Source organism: Pelecanus crispus, chromosome 1 (genome assembly GCF_030463565.1).
Source record: "Pelecanus crispus isolate bPelCri1 chromosome 1, bPelCri1.pri, whole genome shotgun sequence".
Lineage (NCBI taxonomy): Eukaryota > Metazoa > Chordata > Aves > Pelecaniformes > Pelecanidae > Pelecanus > Pelecanus crispus.
The window spans coordinates 106,266,491-106,284,861 of NC_134643.1; positions in this window are offsets into that span (position 1 = coordinate 106,266,491).

Sequence of the window (18,371 nt, forward strand, 5' to 3'; positions counted from 1 at the left end):
ATCTTTCACTTGCTCTTTCTTTTTGTGACATGAATTGCTTTTTATAAATCCATGATATAGCTGCATTCCACCTTTAAGGGATGGAAAATCCTCTACTGCAATTATTTTCTGAATGATTTTACAAACTAGAATTAGATTTTCTTCCGATTTTGGTGTGTAACTCAAGTCCTGGTTTTGTATGTTTTCACTCATATTAAAGAGTAGTAGTAAATATGGACTATCATTTGAATGCAAATGTACATTTGGACTAGTGTACTGTGATTGAAAATTACCAGAGGAAACGGTAATACAGATGGTAACACAGAACTTCCAGGGAGATTGAAAGCTGGGTTTGGTTCCCATCTTTTCATTGTCTATATTGAATACAGCCGTGTATAATATACAGATGCATACAGATGCCTCCAGACCGACCTCTTGTGCATTCCTTCTGCCTATCACCAAAACTCCCAGATTAAAAATCTATGGCTCATTAAACAGGAAGGGAGGAGTATATTGCCTTAGAAATATTATAGTCTGTCAGGATTGCCTTGTCCCAGAGCAGAGACTTATCTGTAAAACCTGCACACAATTACTTTTTAATGATTTTATCCTGGCTCATTAGGAGAGCAGCTACCACTGAGACTTAAGAGTAATCATGCAGCTGTACCAGTGATACAGCTACTGTGCATCTTGGAGAGGCACATCAGCATTTACTGAACTTGCTTTGAAATGTAGAAATTGCAAATGAGGTAGAAAAGAGATAATACAAAGCTTGCAAAGTATGTCCATGATATTGTATGTTATAACAACAGCAAGGATTTCCCTGCTGGAATTTCTTTGCCATTCTCTTTGTATAATTTATTGAATAAATTTGTTGGACTCTGTTTAGAACAATATACTTTTTAAATTTTGTATTTGAAGTGTATTGTAAGCCTGTGCTTGCTTTAAAAAGGATCATAATGAGTTATACTTTTGCTGAATATATCTGGAGTTCCTTCTTGCTTCTATTTTAACCTGTTTGGAACATAAATTAAGTTATATTTTTCCAGTCATCCATGAGAATTTGGTTTCACACAGTTGGCCTGACTAAAAGGCAGAATTTTGGAATTTCTGGATAGATACCACAACTGTATACTCATAGCTAGTGATTTAAATTAATTTTCCTTCTGGTGCATAAGGACAGGAAGATTTTTTCCATTAACTACTCTCTAGCTAGCAGATAGATTAATCTTGCTCAATTCTTGCAGGGTCTTGCAGGACCCATAATCTTGCTCACTATTTGAATAGCTGTTGTGTTTTTCAGTACCCTGTATTATCTCCAACTACAACTGAAGTGGTTAGAAATTCATCCTTCTTAGAGAAAGGTAATTCATTATGTGAACTGTGTTTAACAGTTCACATCAGTACATGCTCGTGTATGAATGTGTGCACAAACTCATATACACACAAAACCCTGACAGCAATTTCACACACTGGGAGAAATAGAATACAGGATATTACCCTATATCTTCAAAAATCAAAGATCAAATCCTTGGAGAGAAACTAAACGTTCAAGGCGATGGCTTCTTTTTCATAATATTGCATTTTGAGCCTTTAGTTTTTAGATTTTGTTTGACACTGGGAGAAACAGAAGCATCTTTAAAAAGACTTAATAAAGTCTTTTTGGAAGAAAAAACCAACAACGCTAGGTTCTGATAAACGCAAGTGGAAAAATGCAAGAATTAGAAGATATGAATTAGTTTAAACAAACTATCTTGTTACTTCCTTTTTATTTAAAAATAGCATACTGTAATAATTTTTTCCTTAAGTGACTCAAAGTGCAAATCAAAATGCTATGAGCAAACCAATGCAATTATACTTGTAACTTTTACTAGACACAATTAATCTGGTTGTTCATGTAGAATATATTAACTACACACTGAAGGATGGTGAAGTTTGAGACTGTTTTATACACTAGAGAGTAAATAGTTATAATGAATATTACTCTTTGCACATTATTTAATATACAAAACTATCTGCAATTTTGCCAAAGGTGCTGCAGATTTAAAAGGGCTGATAGCTAAAACACACAATTTATATGAGAAAAAATGATAATTTGTTTCTTGCTGTAATGAGATAACCAGACTAATGGATGGGGGAAGAAAAGTAGTTTTCCCTATAAACAGTTCTTTTACCAACATAGGAAGGAATAGACCTAATGATGCTCTGAAAGCAGTTGAGAGTGGTGAACAGAATTTCTATTTAAAAATGTCAGATTTGAGCTGTGCAGACTTTCCTTCCTCTATTTCATACTGCCTTCTGACACGTGCAACAATGAACTTCTTATATTTGCAGAAAGGTCATGTCATGCATGTAAGTTCTTATTTGCTAAGGATTTTATGGTTTTTGTAGTGCATAGAACTTGAGTGACTATAGTGAAAACTTCTCACCTCATTCATCCATCTTCAAACTACGTCCCAAATAACTTTGCATCATTTGATACTGTCATGATTGTTCTTGAGATACATGGTGAACTGATGGGGCAAAGTCAGCAAAGAGCAGCAGCCAAATGATTCTGAACACTCAGGTCTCCTACTGAGATAATGCTTATAATTTTTTTAGCAAACTATGCCAGAAGAAGGAGGGTTTTCTGACACAGACAGCTAGCACAATTGATACCTAGCACTACTGATTGTTGTTGCTCAATCTGCTAGTTCAAGTCCTTGATTCATTTCCTAAGATGCGTATAGCTGTTTGTAGCTGAATGGTAATGACTGCTCTGCTTGTCACCCAGGGCAGGGCAGGTGCTGCCACTGGATTGGGTTTAGATGAAGTCTGTCTCCTGCTTTCACTGCAAGGGACCAGTGACTTCAGTTTCCTCAGGGAGACAGCCTCAGCATTAATGTTCAGCATTTAATTTGGTTGTTCTCTATTGCTTTCAATATTTAATGCAACATGAATATTTTGTATATGTGGTAGAAGCATGTTTAGATCCCCGCTGAAAAGCATTTTATAAAGACAGTTTGTTTTCCTTCTGCAAGTAAAACTTTATCAACAATTTCTTTCCTATGACTTGAATACCTATGGGTAAGTTTGATCAACTAAAGAAAGTAAGGGGACACTCTTCTTAGATTCCCTAAATATGACTTAGATTTAAGGAGGTGGCCAGTGATGAACAAATGCGTTCACCTTTCTTGCGTGTCTTTTCAACCAACAATCAATTCTTATGTTTGTTTTATTGGTAGTTTATATGTTTATATATGATATTTTAAAGACCATATTATACTATATTTTATTATATTGAATGTTATAGAATGCTTCGTTCTTGATTGGTATTAGTAATGCATCCAATGGAGGTAGTTTACTGTTTCTCTCCCAAGTCTATATACAACTCATAATGTCAGAGTGGAATACAAATTAAGAGAAAGCTAGGCCTCTGCTGTAATTTGGTCCCCCACTGTTCATGTTTTTATATATAGCAATAAGATTTACTCAGGAAGTGTTACATTTTGATTTGAAAATCATACTGAAAATAATATTTATTTGAAAATTATATTTAGAATTTCTCTTCAATTGGAGAACTGCACTTTTGATAGTACCAACTATTCAGAATAGTTGTAGGCAATATATTCTAAACTAAGTGGTAGCTGTAAAAGTTATAACTACCTTTCCACTTAGAGTGGTTTCATCACTGGCACCGTACAACTCTGCTGACTTGACAGGGCTACTGATAGTCAGAATATCTGACTGCAGATATATTACTGCACTCATAGCTTGAACACCTCCCCAGGGTAGAGTATCAGTGGTATAGAAGGGTTTCAGGTGGTTTTTTTTTATCTTATCTGTTAAAGAAGATATCATAGAATCATAGAATAGTTTGGGTTAGAAGGGACCTTTAAAGGTCATCTAGTCCAACCCCCCCTGCAATAAGCAGGGACATCTTCAACTAGATCAGGTTGCTCAGAGCCCCATCCAACCTGACCTTGAGTGTTTCCTGGGACGGGGCATCTACCACCTCTCTGGGCAACCTGTTCCAGTGTTTCATCAAACATAATATGTCAGGGAAGATAATATATTAAGATAAAAAGACAGCATCTGGCAGCAAAGACATTCTTGTGGCCTTTATCTTCCAGTCCTTACAGACACAGCTTTTCCTACAGTGCAACCCAATCTGCTTCTGGATTCTTTCTTACTTAAATTCATGCTCTGGTTTTGTTTCATACATCTGTTTGATGGACTTTCTTGAGGACCATATCATGGCTTTGAGGATCTGTGCAAATTAAAATGTTCCCTTCAAATAATTTGTCTACCTTGACCAGATCAAAGAGTAGGGACCAGACAAAAAGCAGTCCACTGATCTCCCAGGACAGGAATTGAGCTGAGGCAGTAATGGACATGCAAGAGCCACCATGGCCATGGGACTGAAGTCTGTGAGAGAAGCTTGCCCAGCACCAACACCAGTTCTTGTAGAAGGATGCACAAACACTGCTTCCACAGGCTAAGCATTCCAGAAAATAGCCTAACAACACATGGGTATTACCAGAAAGAACACAAGTCGTCTCTGTTTTGGGAGGGAAATGAGATATATGTCAAATGCAAAAGGAACTGACATTATGAGCAATTGCAGGTTGATATCAGAAACCACAAGGATGCACAGACAACACTCTGAGTATCTCTTTCAAACTGAAATTGAGCAAACATTTTAAGTGTTACAAAACTTAGATTTATCCTTACAAATTTATCAGTCAAATGCTGTGTTGCTTTATTCAGTGTGCCATTCATAACACTGCAATGAAGATAGTTTTTTAGACAAGCAAGTCTAGTGTACAGATGAACAAATCTTAGGAAAAGACATGAAGGAAATATTTCCTCCTGAAAAACACCACTAAAAAAAAAAATCCACTAGCAGAAGAAACAGAGGAGAACTGTATAAAATAAAGGACTAAATAACATAAAGAAATAATTGAAGACACGTCATATTATCGAAGACGGTGGAGCAGCTCTGAGAGGTGATAATAATTCAAGAGATGTACCCAGCTCAACAATGCTTTAGTTGGTAATGCTAAGATTTATGCTAGCAATGGGACCTGATATAAAATAATCAAGAGAAGAGCAATGACAACTGGGTTCCAAAGAGTTTATATAGACAAGACCTCAGAATATTATTGATTAAAAAAATAGTCATTCAGAATTGGGCCTGGTAATATCCAGCCTGTCTAGAAGTAACAAACAGGAAGGTCAATTTAAATCTCTGGAGGCAATAAGTAGAGACAATTTTTTTCCCAAAAGTAATGCAAAAAAAATCAGAATGTGTTAAAAATCACAGTGTTAGAATGCCAAAGAAAAATGGGATTAAATTTCTGGTGGAAAAAGTGAGAGGCTATGTATCTTTGGAAGGAAGGGAAATGTGTGCTCCAGAGAAAAATAAAGGAAAATCCACAAGCAAAAGAAAAACAAAGAGAAGGTTAGATACTCCCTTTGATAAAAATGGTAGCTGACCTTTTCTGATCTGAGAATAAACATTGCCTTTCAAATTTTGGAAGTTTGAAGTAAGTACTTGACATCCTTCTTCCAATTTACCCTGGTGCATTTAAGAGTTTAATAAAATAATGGGCACAATGGTGCAGGCTGCACACTTAAAGTAAGTGAGGAATTGAGTTAACATAGGTTGATGTCAAATGACAGGTTACCTTGTCTCCTGTTTACTATGACCACCGACTTAAGAAAATCCTCATATTATGTAGGCATCTTGTGAGTTTATTTTGTTCCTTGAATGTTGTTCAACAGTGGTGAAAGGATTCGAGTTCAGATGTACCTGGTAGAATGGCATGTTCAAGGCCATATTATGCTTTAAAGGAAATAACAGCTCTGTGTTTGGAGTCAAGTACTTTCTCATGTAGAAAAAGACACAGAAAACCCTTGCCCTCTAGTGGCTGGAAAACTAGGAAGCAGGCATAAATCCTATTTTCACTAATTGGTATCCAGTTCAGATTTGCTTGTAGCTTGAATAGTACACCTGGTTTGAAGAACTGAGGTTTTCCTTAGTTTCAGATCTGCCAGAAGAAATACAAACACTAAGTCACTTAATATTTGAATTAATTTTTCATTGGAAGAAAAAAAAAGTGTTGATACAGTACTTGAAAGTAAATGGAAGTGAGTTTTTAGAACAAGCTGAAGCTGGTTGCACTAACAGCCATTTGAATAATAGGAATAGCTATATCTGGATATCTTGCTGTTATGTGCAGCAGTTTTACTTTTCAAATCTTTTATTCTGGAAAGGCAGAATGCAGACATAATTTCATAGACAGTATATCCACTTTGCAATTAGTAAGGAAAATCTGACCCTGTCTCATGCAAATCTATCATCTTCCATTCAAAACTAAATTACTTAATAAATAAAATAAGGCAGCATCAGTGGAAAGCCATTTAAAGAACACTAGTCCTGCATTTATAGAAATAATTCATCTTCTTGGTATCCAATCTCTGTATATCAGGGCAGGAATTGTGAACATTGATGCTCATTTCTGCTCATTACCCTACTGCAATCCATTGAGTTTTGAGATGGTTACACTGCACTGGTCCGGTTTAAATGGAGAATTAGGGCATGCCAGACATACCTCAAACAGAAGAATTAGGTATTGAAATAAACGTAAGGTTGTGAGGAGCATAGCTAATTACATTCTAAAAAGCATAGAATGAATACTCTTCCCTGTACATTGTCTACTTATTCAAATAAATAGTCCATTACTATATTGACTTCATAGTTGTTAACTTGTGTGTTAAATAGGGTATTTATCTCTTGTGAGAACAAGGTATTCACTTTTTTTCACTATGGAGTGGGCTGCTATGCCAGAACATTATCCCTGGCTGATACTGAACAGCCCATACAGGTCAGCAGGAATCCAAGTTTGTTTTATCCTTTCTGTTATGGCAGACAGTCTGTTCGTTTATTTTTCCAAAGGATGCATAATTGTTGTTTCCTTGGCCAAATCTTTTTTGTCTTACTCAAAATATTTTGTTCCATACAGTTTATTGGAACTAACCTTAATAAGGTAATATTTTCCATGTTTAACTGGAAATCATCCAAGCTTTATATTTGTCATGGTTTCACAAAAAAATGAAACAGGAAAGAAAGATTACAGTTATTTTTTCAACACATCTTTTCCTTTACTTGACAAAGAAATCAAATATTCTCATTTTGGAATATATTTGTTTTATTAGCTCATGCAAATTGTACACTAATTTTCATAAGAGAGCTAACCACTACAGTCAGTTACTGCTATGTAAATAAAACAGTCAATTAAAAGACAATTGGTTTAAAGTTTAATCAAAATCTCTGGCACATTATAACAAATTAAATGGCAAATATGCAAAGTTTCGTGTTCTTGGAATGCTAATTATTTCATTGTCTCAATAAAAAAAAATACCTTAGACCTGTTTACTTCCTGACTTTTTGCTCAGCCTTGTCTTTTCCTTTCTTACACTATAACAACTAAGTTTCTTTAGTATTGTCTACCAGTCACCAGGGAAGCTCATGTAACCAATGATATCAACCCTCAATAAATTGGATTATTTTCACTGGATTGCATGAAATTTGACAGAATATTGCAATTTACAATTTCATAGTAAATAAATTATTCAAGGCAGAATCTTCAACTGACAAACAATTTACAGTCTGAAAATGGTGTAATAGCAAACTCTAGTTGAAAAAATAAAATATTGTGGTATATCTTGAATACTTAATCATGGTGTACTTAAGAAATCAAAGTCCATTATCAGACTATGCTCATGCATGTTATCCTTTCAGCAATTGATTTTGTTTTTTAAAAGATGCTAAAGTCTAATAAACCAAATGACTGCTGTATATCTCATGAAAGTACTGCTTTTTAGAAATTTAGGAAGTATATTACCTATTACAGAATGAAATTGCAACTTTCTAAGTTATAATTAAAGCTTATTTAAGTCATAAAAAGTCTATGTGAGAAATATAACACTGAGAATATATGGCTGTGTATTTTTGTTACCTTTGAACCTCACAGTAGTTTTTGTGAAACTCTGAAGATATTATATAAAGTAATATAAGATAGTACTAGTAATAAGGTAATGCATAAATGTAATTGTCCAACAATAGAGTATACACTATGTAAATTTAAAATAAACGTGTTTAAAACAAATGTGTTTGTTAGAAAATCTTTTTTTTTTTTTTCCTGTATACATGGCAGGTGATAGATATCACCATAAAATGAATTTAATGGAATTTTAAGAAGGAATAATTTTGCCCAATATCATATATAGCACATGTGTCTGTGGAAAAGTACATTGCGTTCCATTGTGAGAAGATGTAATTAAAGTTGTACATTCTCATTGCAGGAGTTAAGCAACCTGTGAGCAAGGAAATGGAGCTTAGCATGGTCCATTTTCAGCATATGAAAATGTGGATTTTTTTCCCTAAAGACTCTTTAAAGGCTCCTTAGCTACAAGCAGGAGTTCAAGGAGTTTCATATTGCTAATAATTCTGTTCACTTCAGTTATATAGCCTTGTACTATTGCCACACATGAGATACTGTGGCTTATATCTGCAAACTTAGGAAATTTTAGAAAATCTCAGCATTTGATGTAGTTCTTGCAGATGCTGTCTGCAGCTCGGAAGATATTCTCCAGTGTACTGTGTATCAGCTGCAGTAAACACTTCTTTTTCTTCTTTCAATTTTGTGTGCAACCTCCACAGCTTCTGGAAGTTTTAAAGCAATAAAACCTAATGTGGATGATGGGAACAGCTAAAAGAGGAAACAAAGTATCCTCCCAAATACCCTACCCCCTCTTAGACCCCATCTGTAGGAATCAGTCCATAACATAAATATCCAGGAACTGAAATTCCTTGCTGTTCATATTTAGATCATCTACAAAAATAGAACTCTTCTGTTTAAAAAAAAAAACCCTAAACAACAACAACAAAAAAACCCAACAAAAACCCAAGAAAAATCTGTATCTTACTAAAAGTGTGCTCATCACAAAATAAAGCAGCAATGCGAATTATTCAAGGGACAAGCAACCCTAATTACAGATGTAGGATGCAGTTCTATCTGCAATGCCAAACACAAACTGATATGCCCTGCCTTCCACCCCACCCCACAAACCTGTGGCCTCAAGAATCTTAAACTCTGAGCTGAAAAAACTGCATTTTAGAAGTCCAGAATTTCTGATCATTTCCTATTGCTAGTTCAGACATCTCCTGGTGTGTTACTTGTTGTGAATTCCATTCTAAAGAGTCTCATTCCCATACACATTGTAGAAAACATATGTGCCTAAATCAAGACTAAACTGCACTACAGGATCCAATCCCTAAAAGATTTATGCTAAAATACAAACTCCTAACTCAGTGCTCAAGCTTCTAGATGTATTTATGCCTTGTATCCAGAATAAAAACTAACTACAGAACCTGGTATTAACAACAAATCATCTCTCTGATCTCACAGAACAAAGCAAATGAGGATATGCACAAGAAACTCTCTGGAGGTCAAAGATGAAACCCCATTATGCCCAGGAGTTGTGATTACTGTGTTTCCTCAAAAGCAACAGTTCAGCAGCATGCCAGGCAAGTGGTCCCCTGTGGCTTGTGAAGCAGGGTTTATGTTGCTGCGTATCCCATGGAGGATTAATGATTGTATTGTGTCTCTGTCAGTCTCTGACTTGATGAAAAATGTCTTGATAAGTGTTGCTACAGATTCCTCAAGTCAGAAGGCATTCATGAGGGTGTGAGTTTCCAAAAAGGAAAAAGTATAACGGAAGGAGTTTTCTGTAAAAAAATTCCAATATTGAATAAGTAGGATAGCTTGAACAGTGTTCATTGCTAAGAGCCCAAAAACGACATTTGCAATGTAGATCAACAAATTTCCATTGTCTATAAAATTGATGCTTGTGACTTGCATCAAAAGATTAGAAGACACTGGAAAACACTGTACCACAGAATATCAGAATAAGTCTTGGCATCACCTGAAAGCCTTAAAAGAAACTGAAGATAATACAAATACAATTCCATATGAACTTTTGATATGCACTGTACTGTAAAAGGAAAGATCCTTTCAAACAAATACCTAATCCAGATTTCATAGTTTTTATAAGAAGGATAAATCTCCAAGAATGCTTAGAAATACCCATTTTAATTGAAAAAAAGTATTCCTCCTAAAGGATGCTTAGTTGCTTTCATATGGTAACAAAGCTTTCATGTTAACAAGTTAGGGTCAGAAAAGTGCTCAAAGATCTCAAGGAAAACTTGAGCTAATGAAGACTATATTAGGAAAGAGAAGGATATTTTTCATGTGAAGAATGGCAAAGTAAATAGTTTACTAACCATGGAATGGCTATGCCACAAAAGACTTAGGAAAAGAGAATTTTGTTTCTGACAGTAGATTATGTAAGAGTCCCCTCACATTAAGAAGAAATTTGGATTTCCTCAGCTGGAATCTTTCAACATCACCTTCAGAAGCCCAGCCCATCCATACACTGTCCTTGGAAAGATTAGAGTTAAAATCTGGGGTCGAATCCTTATGAAGACAATAGTCATTTGGAACACAAGTTCTCATTTCAGAAATATCAATTGTAAAATTCTGAATAACACAATGAAGACAGTGAAAAACTAATTTCTCTGCATTAGACCTGAAAACTTTATTAGAACTTTTTTTTCTTTAGAAGACCAAATGTCTGGTACTGGTACTGGAATTTCAACTCCAAGAGTTGAAGGGAGAAGGAAATGGGGAGGGGGCCATGGAGAGAGACAATGTGAGAGCATTTAAATACTCAGGTGGAGGAAGTGGCTTGTCTTAATATGTGCACTTAAATTCCCAATATCGAAAAGATTTTTCTGATATTCCAATTCCTGTTAAATGTTAATGCTTGTAAAAATTAGTGCAGGTATTACTTAATTAATTTAATTATCTAAAAGACAGAAGCTAAGTTCAAAGGCTAGCCTACCTAGCTGTGTCATTATTTCTTTTTTTTTTTCTGTATGTTGTGATCTGTCTGAATTTTAACCTCTTCAGAGATTTTAAAATAATGAATGGGTGATAAGTTGAACTACTCCTCTCACATTTTCTCACTTTTCCCACTTTACACTCCTTTAGTAACAGTCACTTTTTAGATAATGTCAGATGATGTCAAAAAATGGCTGTTCCATTTAATCCACTTAAAAATTAAAATTGTATTAATTATAGCTTTCCATCTTAACCTCTAATTATGCATGTTCTCTATTCCTAATTTCAGGTATTTGTAACATAACAAAATTGCTTGGATTAATATCTCTGAAATAGAAGTTTCAGCAACTTTCTAAAAGCTAAACACGTCCAGTACTATCTTTTGCTTTTCCTGGATGCCTCATAGGGTAAATTTTACTTTGGATGTCCAAAAAAACTTTCTTAGTTCTTTCTTAGTCCTTCCAGGAATTACTTGTTGTGTCAAGTGCAGCTGTACTGGATGGCAAAAGAGCTCTTTAACTGGCTTGAAAAAGATGTAGCTGAGGATGTCCTGCAGCCGTATGCTTTTTATAGGGTGAGTTTTCCATCTAGCTGGAATAGGAAAGCAGGAAAAGGTATACATCATGACACACACCACAGCAGATGAGATCAGCTTGAAGAGCCAATACAAGCGGTCTTGTCAGCAGAGAAAAGAGATCTGTTTGCTGTTTGAACTGCCATTTCCTGGAAGATGAGCATAGGTTTATTTAGTGTGTGTTTAAATAGTACAGTATTGCATACCTCTGATGCTTGTAGAACTTAGGTACAAGCTTTCTCGGTATGGATTTTGAATTTACAGTGCACAGGTGTTAATCATTACGGCCACTTAGCATTATGTGAAATCTGAATGTTTTTTCCCTACACAGGCTACATGTGCACAGTGACGGCTCCTATCTGGAGAGCTCAGCTCGGCAAAAAATAACATTTCCAGTATCGCCTTTCACTAAGGTGTCATTGGTGCCTCAAAATAACCAGATAAGCATTTGGGGTATTCCAAGGGATTTTTGGAAAAGATTTGAGCTATGGCATAGTTAGGCTACCATTAGGAGAAACTCATTAGGAACAAACTTAAGTCCAAGGTTCAGAGCAAGCTGGGCCCTGAGAGCGTCTCCCTTCCTGGGGGCATGTGTGTGGGGGTGCTGGGCTCAGAGCCAGTGCAGCCAAGGGTGGTCTTCATCCTGTTGCTGGCCATGGGGGAAAGATCCCCAACAGCGCTGTGCTGCAAGGAGGCCGCTGTCGGGACTGAACCCTGCCTGTGGGAGCTGCTTTTGGCTGAGGCTCTCATGCTTAGTCCCTGCCTGAGCTAGAGCCCCGCTGCATTGCAGCCCTGCCCTGCCTGGCCATGGGCCTGCTGAGCCTGGTGCTGAGCCCAGCCCAACCTGCAGTCCCCAGGGAGGTGCCCGATGCCCATGGTTGGGGCTGCCCCCAGCTGCACCCTGACCTGCCCTACTCCCCGGCAGGTGAGGTCCTGTCCTGCCGCCCCAGGGGAGCCCGTGTTGCTCCCAGCACCCCAACCCCAAGGAGCTGCCAGAGGGAGGATGGCAGTCATGTCCAAGTGAGAGTCAGACCTGTCCATTGTGATGAGGCAGGTCTGAAGTCAAGCCAGGAACACCAGCCAGCAAGTCAGGGTCAGGATCAGGCCCAGTGTCAGTGAACAGGTTAGGCACAGTCCAGTAGCAGGGGCAGGTCCATGGTAAGAGGTCAGGTTTGGGTGAAGCTGGGAAGGCAACCTGCCGGTCAGGGTCCCCCTGGCCTCGCACAGGCTGCAATGCACCAGGCGCTGCGGCTTGGGTGGGGTTAGAGGCTCAGCTTGAAACAGCTCCCATGGGCAATGGGTTGGCCCTGGCTAAGGCCTCGCTGCAGTGCTGTCATGGGGACTTTCCCCATGGCTACTAGCAGAAAGGGGGGCAGCCGTCAGCTGCCCTCTCTCTCAGTTGGCCCTAAGTCCCAGCAGCCAAATCTCCAGGAGAAGAGATGCTCTTGGGGCCTTACAGCGGCCAGCTCTCACTCCCCAGCCCTCAGTCTATTTTGGTAGCTACTTATCTACCAAAGCCTTGCTGAAATGGAAGGATGGTTATTTCCAGTTTCATGTCCAGCTTAGAGAGTGACTTCCTTGATCATGTATAGATTGGATGTTTCAGACAGCCTATTGCAGAAATAGAAATAACTGCCGCAGACATTGTGGTGGCTGAACTGGTACCGTGTGTGTGGCTGGAGAAGAGCCCAGTGGAGCACCCTTCCCTCTTTCATACACCCATGAGCTTTTCCAATCCCGTTGTTCTCTCACAGATTTTACGGCTTGTAGTGGACCATGGAGAAACCAATACAATTATTCTTAGCAGCATCAAGCTTGTAGGTAGTGCCAGCTGACCTTATACCATATAAAGGCTCATTTAACCACTTGCTGTAGGACATTGAGAATATAATAGAATCTCCTTGGGGCACTATGATCTTCAGAGCATGTATTATGGCAGCAGGCAATAATCACAAATACCTATAAGAGAGTTAGGTACCTTCATGTTGTGAGGAGAGGTTGAGACATGCTGAAGTTCTTAAAATGGGGATAATGTTTGATATTCACATTACCACTTGTGATTGCCTAGTACCAGAAATTCAATGAATTGATAACTATAATGAATCATTCTGTCCTTCTGCAGGACCCTGGATAGGTAGCTGTGCCTCACTGGTGCCATTACTGAAATCATACCACAAGGTGTTCTTCTGGTGCTGTGACACTTGCTCTGCTTTCTGGTTCCTCCCTTGTTCATTTCCAAACTCACTAGTATTGCTCTCATAGCCTACACTGACAATGTAGTATCAGTATGTATGTCAAAGAAATATGGACATTGAAGAATGTTGGGATATGATGTCCATGACTCAGGGAATGGTGCTACTTTTGCGAGGACAAACCAGGCTGAACAGGTAACGTGGTTTGTAGCACACAGTAGTCTGTGTGCATGAGACAGGGGTATGCCTTGTTGCACACAAACCAAAACTCCAGGCTGAGCAGCCTTCACTAGTGCAGCCCTTAAAAGTGACCTGAAAAAAGTGATATAGAAGCTGTCTGAGATTGGTAATCAAAGCATTCTGCTGAATTTTGGAAAATAATACCTTCCTGGGACTTTTTTTTACCCTACATGGTTGTATAATCAGGCATATAAACATAAGATGGAGCATATATGAATGTGAACTCAAAGTTCTAATACACTGTGGAATTATTCAAATAAATTCTCACTTTAAGATGTGCAATAAATATATAAATTAAAGAAGTTTCTCTTCAATAGGAACCATTTTTAATACATGATTTTTTAAATACAGTCTGGATTTAGTCAAGATCTGAGTTTGTACTGGTAATGTGCTTATGGCAGGTGTTCTTATTTAGTTCTTCCTTACCTGGTCACTCTGAAATGATTGGTTTCATACCTTTTTTTGATTCTTATAATTATATCCAGAAACTGAAACTGTAATAGAAGTGAAAATATTAAAGATACGGTTGGTTTATGTAACATTTCAGGAGATACATGTATCTACCCTCCCTTGTAATTTTGGAAAAATAATCTGAATTTGTCAGAGTGTAGACCTGTCATTTAATCCTCTTTTCGTAAATCCAGGTATTAGTAGCTAGAATAAGATAATACAGAGAAAAATACATGATAACCATCAGAGACAGCGTAGTAGTTTAGTGTGTCTGAGTAGCTATTACAGGCAGCAAAAGTCAACTTATCTTTCCAGGCTAAGTGGATGTTACATGCTCAGGAAGTACACAAGATGTGAGGTAAAGGTGAGTGATGACTTTTCATGGACCAAAGGTTAGAAGAAAACACTCAACCGCTCAATAGCCAATAAGTACATATGATTGTTGCCTTCTTTGCCTCTGTCTTTAATAGCCAGACCAGTTATCCCCAGGGTATTCAGGCCCCTGAGCTGGAAGACAGGGACGGGGAGCAGCATGGAGCTCCCATATTCCAGGAGGAAGCAGTTAATGACATGCTACACCACCTGGATACTCACAAGTCTATGGGGCCAGATGGGATCCACCCGAGAGTACTGAGCGAGCTGGCGGAGGAGGTTACCAAGCCACCCTCCATCATCTATCAGCAGTCCTGGTAACAGGGGAGGTCCCTGATAACTGGAGGCTTGCCAACGTGACGTCCATCTACAAGAAAGGCCAGAAGGAGGACCGGGGGAACTACAGGCCTGTCAGCCTGACCTCTGTGCCAGGGAAGATTATGGAGCGGTTCATCTTGAGCTCGCTCAGCAGGCATATGCAGGTCAATCAGGGAGGGGATCAAGCCCAGCCAGCATGGGTTCATGAAAGGCAGGTCCTGCTTGACCAACTTGATCTCCTTCTATGACCTGGTGACCTGCCTAGTTGATGAGGGAAAGGCTGTGGATGTCATCTACCTGGACTTCAGTAAAGCCTTTGACACCATCTCCCACAGCATTCTCCTTGGGAAGCTGGCAGCTCATGGCTTGGATGGGTATACTCTTCCTGGGTGAAAAACTGGCTGGGTGGCTGAGCCCAGAGAGTTGTGGTGAATGGAGTTAAATCCAGTTGGCGACCGGTCACGAGTGGTGTTCCCCAGGGCTCAGGTTTGGGGCCAGTCTTGTTTAACATCTTTATCAGCAATCTGGATGAGGGGATTGAGTGCACCCTCAGTAAGTTTGCAGATTACACCAAGTTGGGTGGGAGTGTCGATCTGCTCAAGGGTAGGATGGCCCTGCAGAGGGACCTGGACAGGTTGGACCAATGGGCCGAGGCCAACTGGATGAGGTTTAACAAGGCCAAGTGCTGGGTCCTGCACTTGGGTCACAACAACCCCATGCAACGCTACAGGCTTGGGGAAGAGTGGCTGGAAAGCTGCCTGGCCGAAAAGGACCTAGGGGTGTTGGTTGACAGCCAGCTGAACATGAGCCAGCAGTGTGCCCAGGGGGCCAAGAAGGCCAACAGCATCCTGGTTTGTATCAGGAACAGTGTGGCCAGCAGTAGCAGGGAGGTGATTGTGCCCCTGTACTCGGTGCTGGTGAGGCCGCAGCTGGAATACTGAGTCCAGTTTTGGGCCCCTCAGTACAAGAAGGACATTGAGGTGCTGGAGAGTGTTCAGACAAGGGCAACAAAGCTCGTGAAGGGTCTGGAGCACAGGCCTTATGAGGATCGGCTGAGGGAACTGGGATTGTTTAGCCTAGAGAAGAGGAGGCTGAGGGGAGACCTTATCGCTCTCTACAACTCCCTGAAAGGAGGTTGTAGCGAGGTGGGTGTTGGTCTCTTCTCCCAAGTAACAAGTGATAGGATGAGAGGAAATGGGCTCAAGCTGCGCCGGGGAGGTTTAGGTTGGATATTAGGAAAAATTTCTTTACGGAAAGGGTAGTCAAGCATTGGAACAGGCTGCCCAGAGAGGTGGTGGAGTCACCATCCCTGGAAGTGTTGAAAAACCGGGTAGATGTGGCACTTTGGGACATGGTTTAGTGGGCATGGTGGTGTTGGGTTGATGGTTGGACTGATGATCTTAGAGGTCCTTTCCAACCTTAATGATTCCTAGTTTTTACTGTCATTAAAAAATAATCCAGCCACCGAGACAGGAAACATGAAATTACTACTCTCCCCTTAATTGGTTTAGTGGTGGACTTGGTAGTGTAGGTTAATGGTTGGACTGGACGATCTTAAAGGTCTTTTCCAACCTGAATGATTCTATGATTCTATGATTGTATTCAGATTAGGGCACAATGATACAGTTGTATCCAATTACATTATATGCGATAAGATTCTTGGGGTTTTGATTGTGCATCATGACTGCATTCCTCTGTCCTTCAACCAATTTTAATTTAGAGATACCCATTTGCAGATGCTCAAGATTTTCCTGTACTTTCATTGGTAGGATAAATTATAAATTAGACACAGTTGCTTCCCTAAAAGTAACTGCCTTGCTAGGGAAATGGTAGTAATATTTACTCGTGATTTTAAATGGCTGTCTTCTTTAAAGTTTGTTTTTTATCATCTCTGGATTCATGTAGTCATACACTACATATCACTATAGTACAGCACTTGCCATGTTGTATGCTTCTTGCATATTAGCATACGTGACTGGAAACTCCTTGTGGGAAAGCTTAACTTATGCTATTGATTTAATCAAAATGTTCTAGATTAAGAATGGCAGGATTTTTCTTTTCATTGTTTTTCTTTCCATGGCATATGGTAAGGTCACTAATCTACATAGTTGAATGCTCTACTGTCAAATTTGCAACTGTCCTTATAAAATAACAGACCCCCACACACACAAAAAATATTGGATCTGTCATTAGGTATTTCATGAGCAAAAAAAATTTAAATAAAACTGTTGTAAAAACTATGAAGAGGAGATAATTATATAAAACCAAACTTCTAATCAAATTAGCAATATTTGTCCTGCATTCTTTTGTTCCATTATAAGAACCACGTTAAAGTTTTCTGCATTCTTCTTAAACTAATTATGTTTTGTAGACTGATTCTAATATTTTCTCTACTGTAACCTTTTACTCTCCCACTAATGCAAAAAATTCCTCAAGTTTTTACCATTTGGTCCAGTCTGAAAATAAGAACACGTTCTTTAAAGGCATTAGATAACATGCATTTTTCTGCAATATAACATTACTTTCAAATTTGAGTTGGAAAGTTTTAAAGGTGTTTATTTTGCTGCCAAAAATATTTTTCTATATATAATAAACACAACTTGCATCAACTAGAAAGGTAGTAGAAGGAGATGATGACACTTTCTGCTTTGAATTAGATCCAGCCATTTCAGTAGGCCAAAATTATCATGGTCTTAAGCACCTCAACTCATTTGTGTCTGGAATTTCAGAACACTGATTTTAAAGTTTTTAAAAGTACACTTTTATAAGATCTAAAATTATAGTCAAACTTCGATTGGCTATATCCCTTCAATAATCAAAGTAAACAGTCACATGAAATGTGTTTCTCATGAATTTAAATTGTTAACCACTTCATTTTCTACCTGCTAATATAAATTGGGGCATTGTCTGGAATAAACATGAAGCCCACTATCAATGTACTTCAACCACACTTTGAAGTTTACAGCGGGCAATTACACAAATACCTTTTTTGTGATAGTTCGGCTACATACTTTACTGTCAATTTATTTCTTACTTATAACAATACAGTGTTTCTCTTCTTGGACTAATGTAGCATATTTTGCTACCTGAAAGAGATGTGTAGAAAAACTTGAAAGGACAGAAATATGTTTTTACTGCAGTTCAAGTGTTCATTTTATATATACAGGGCAGAAAATTCCGTATCCCATTTTAGCAGCTTACTCATGTGGTGCAGCTAGATCACTGTAAAGACCTCTTCTCAAAATTCATTTGAAAATTCTTCAATCCTTTCACCTCATGGAATATTCATTGTATATA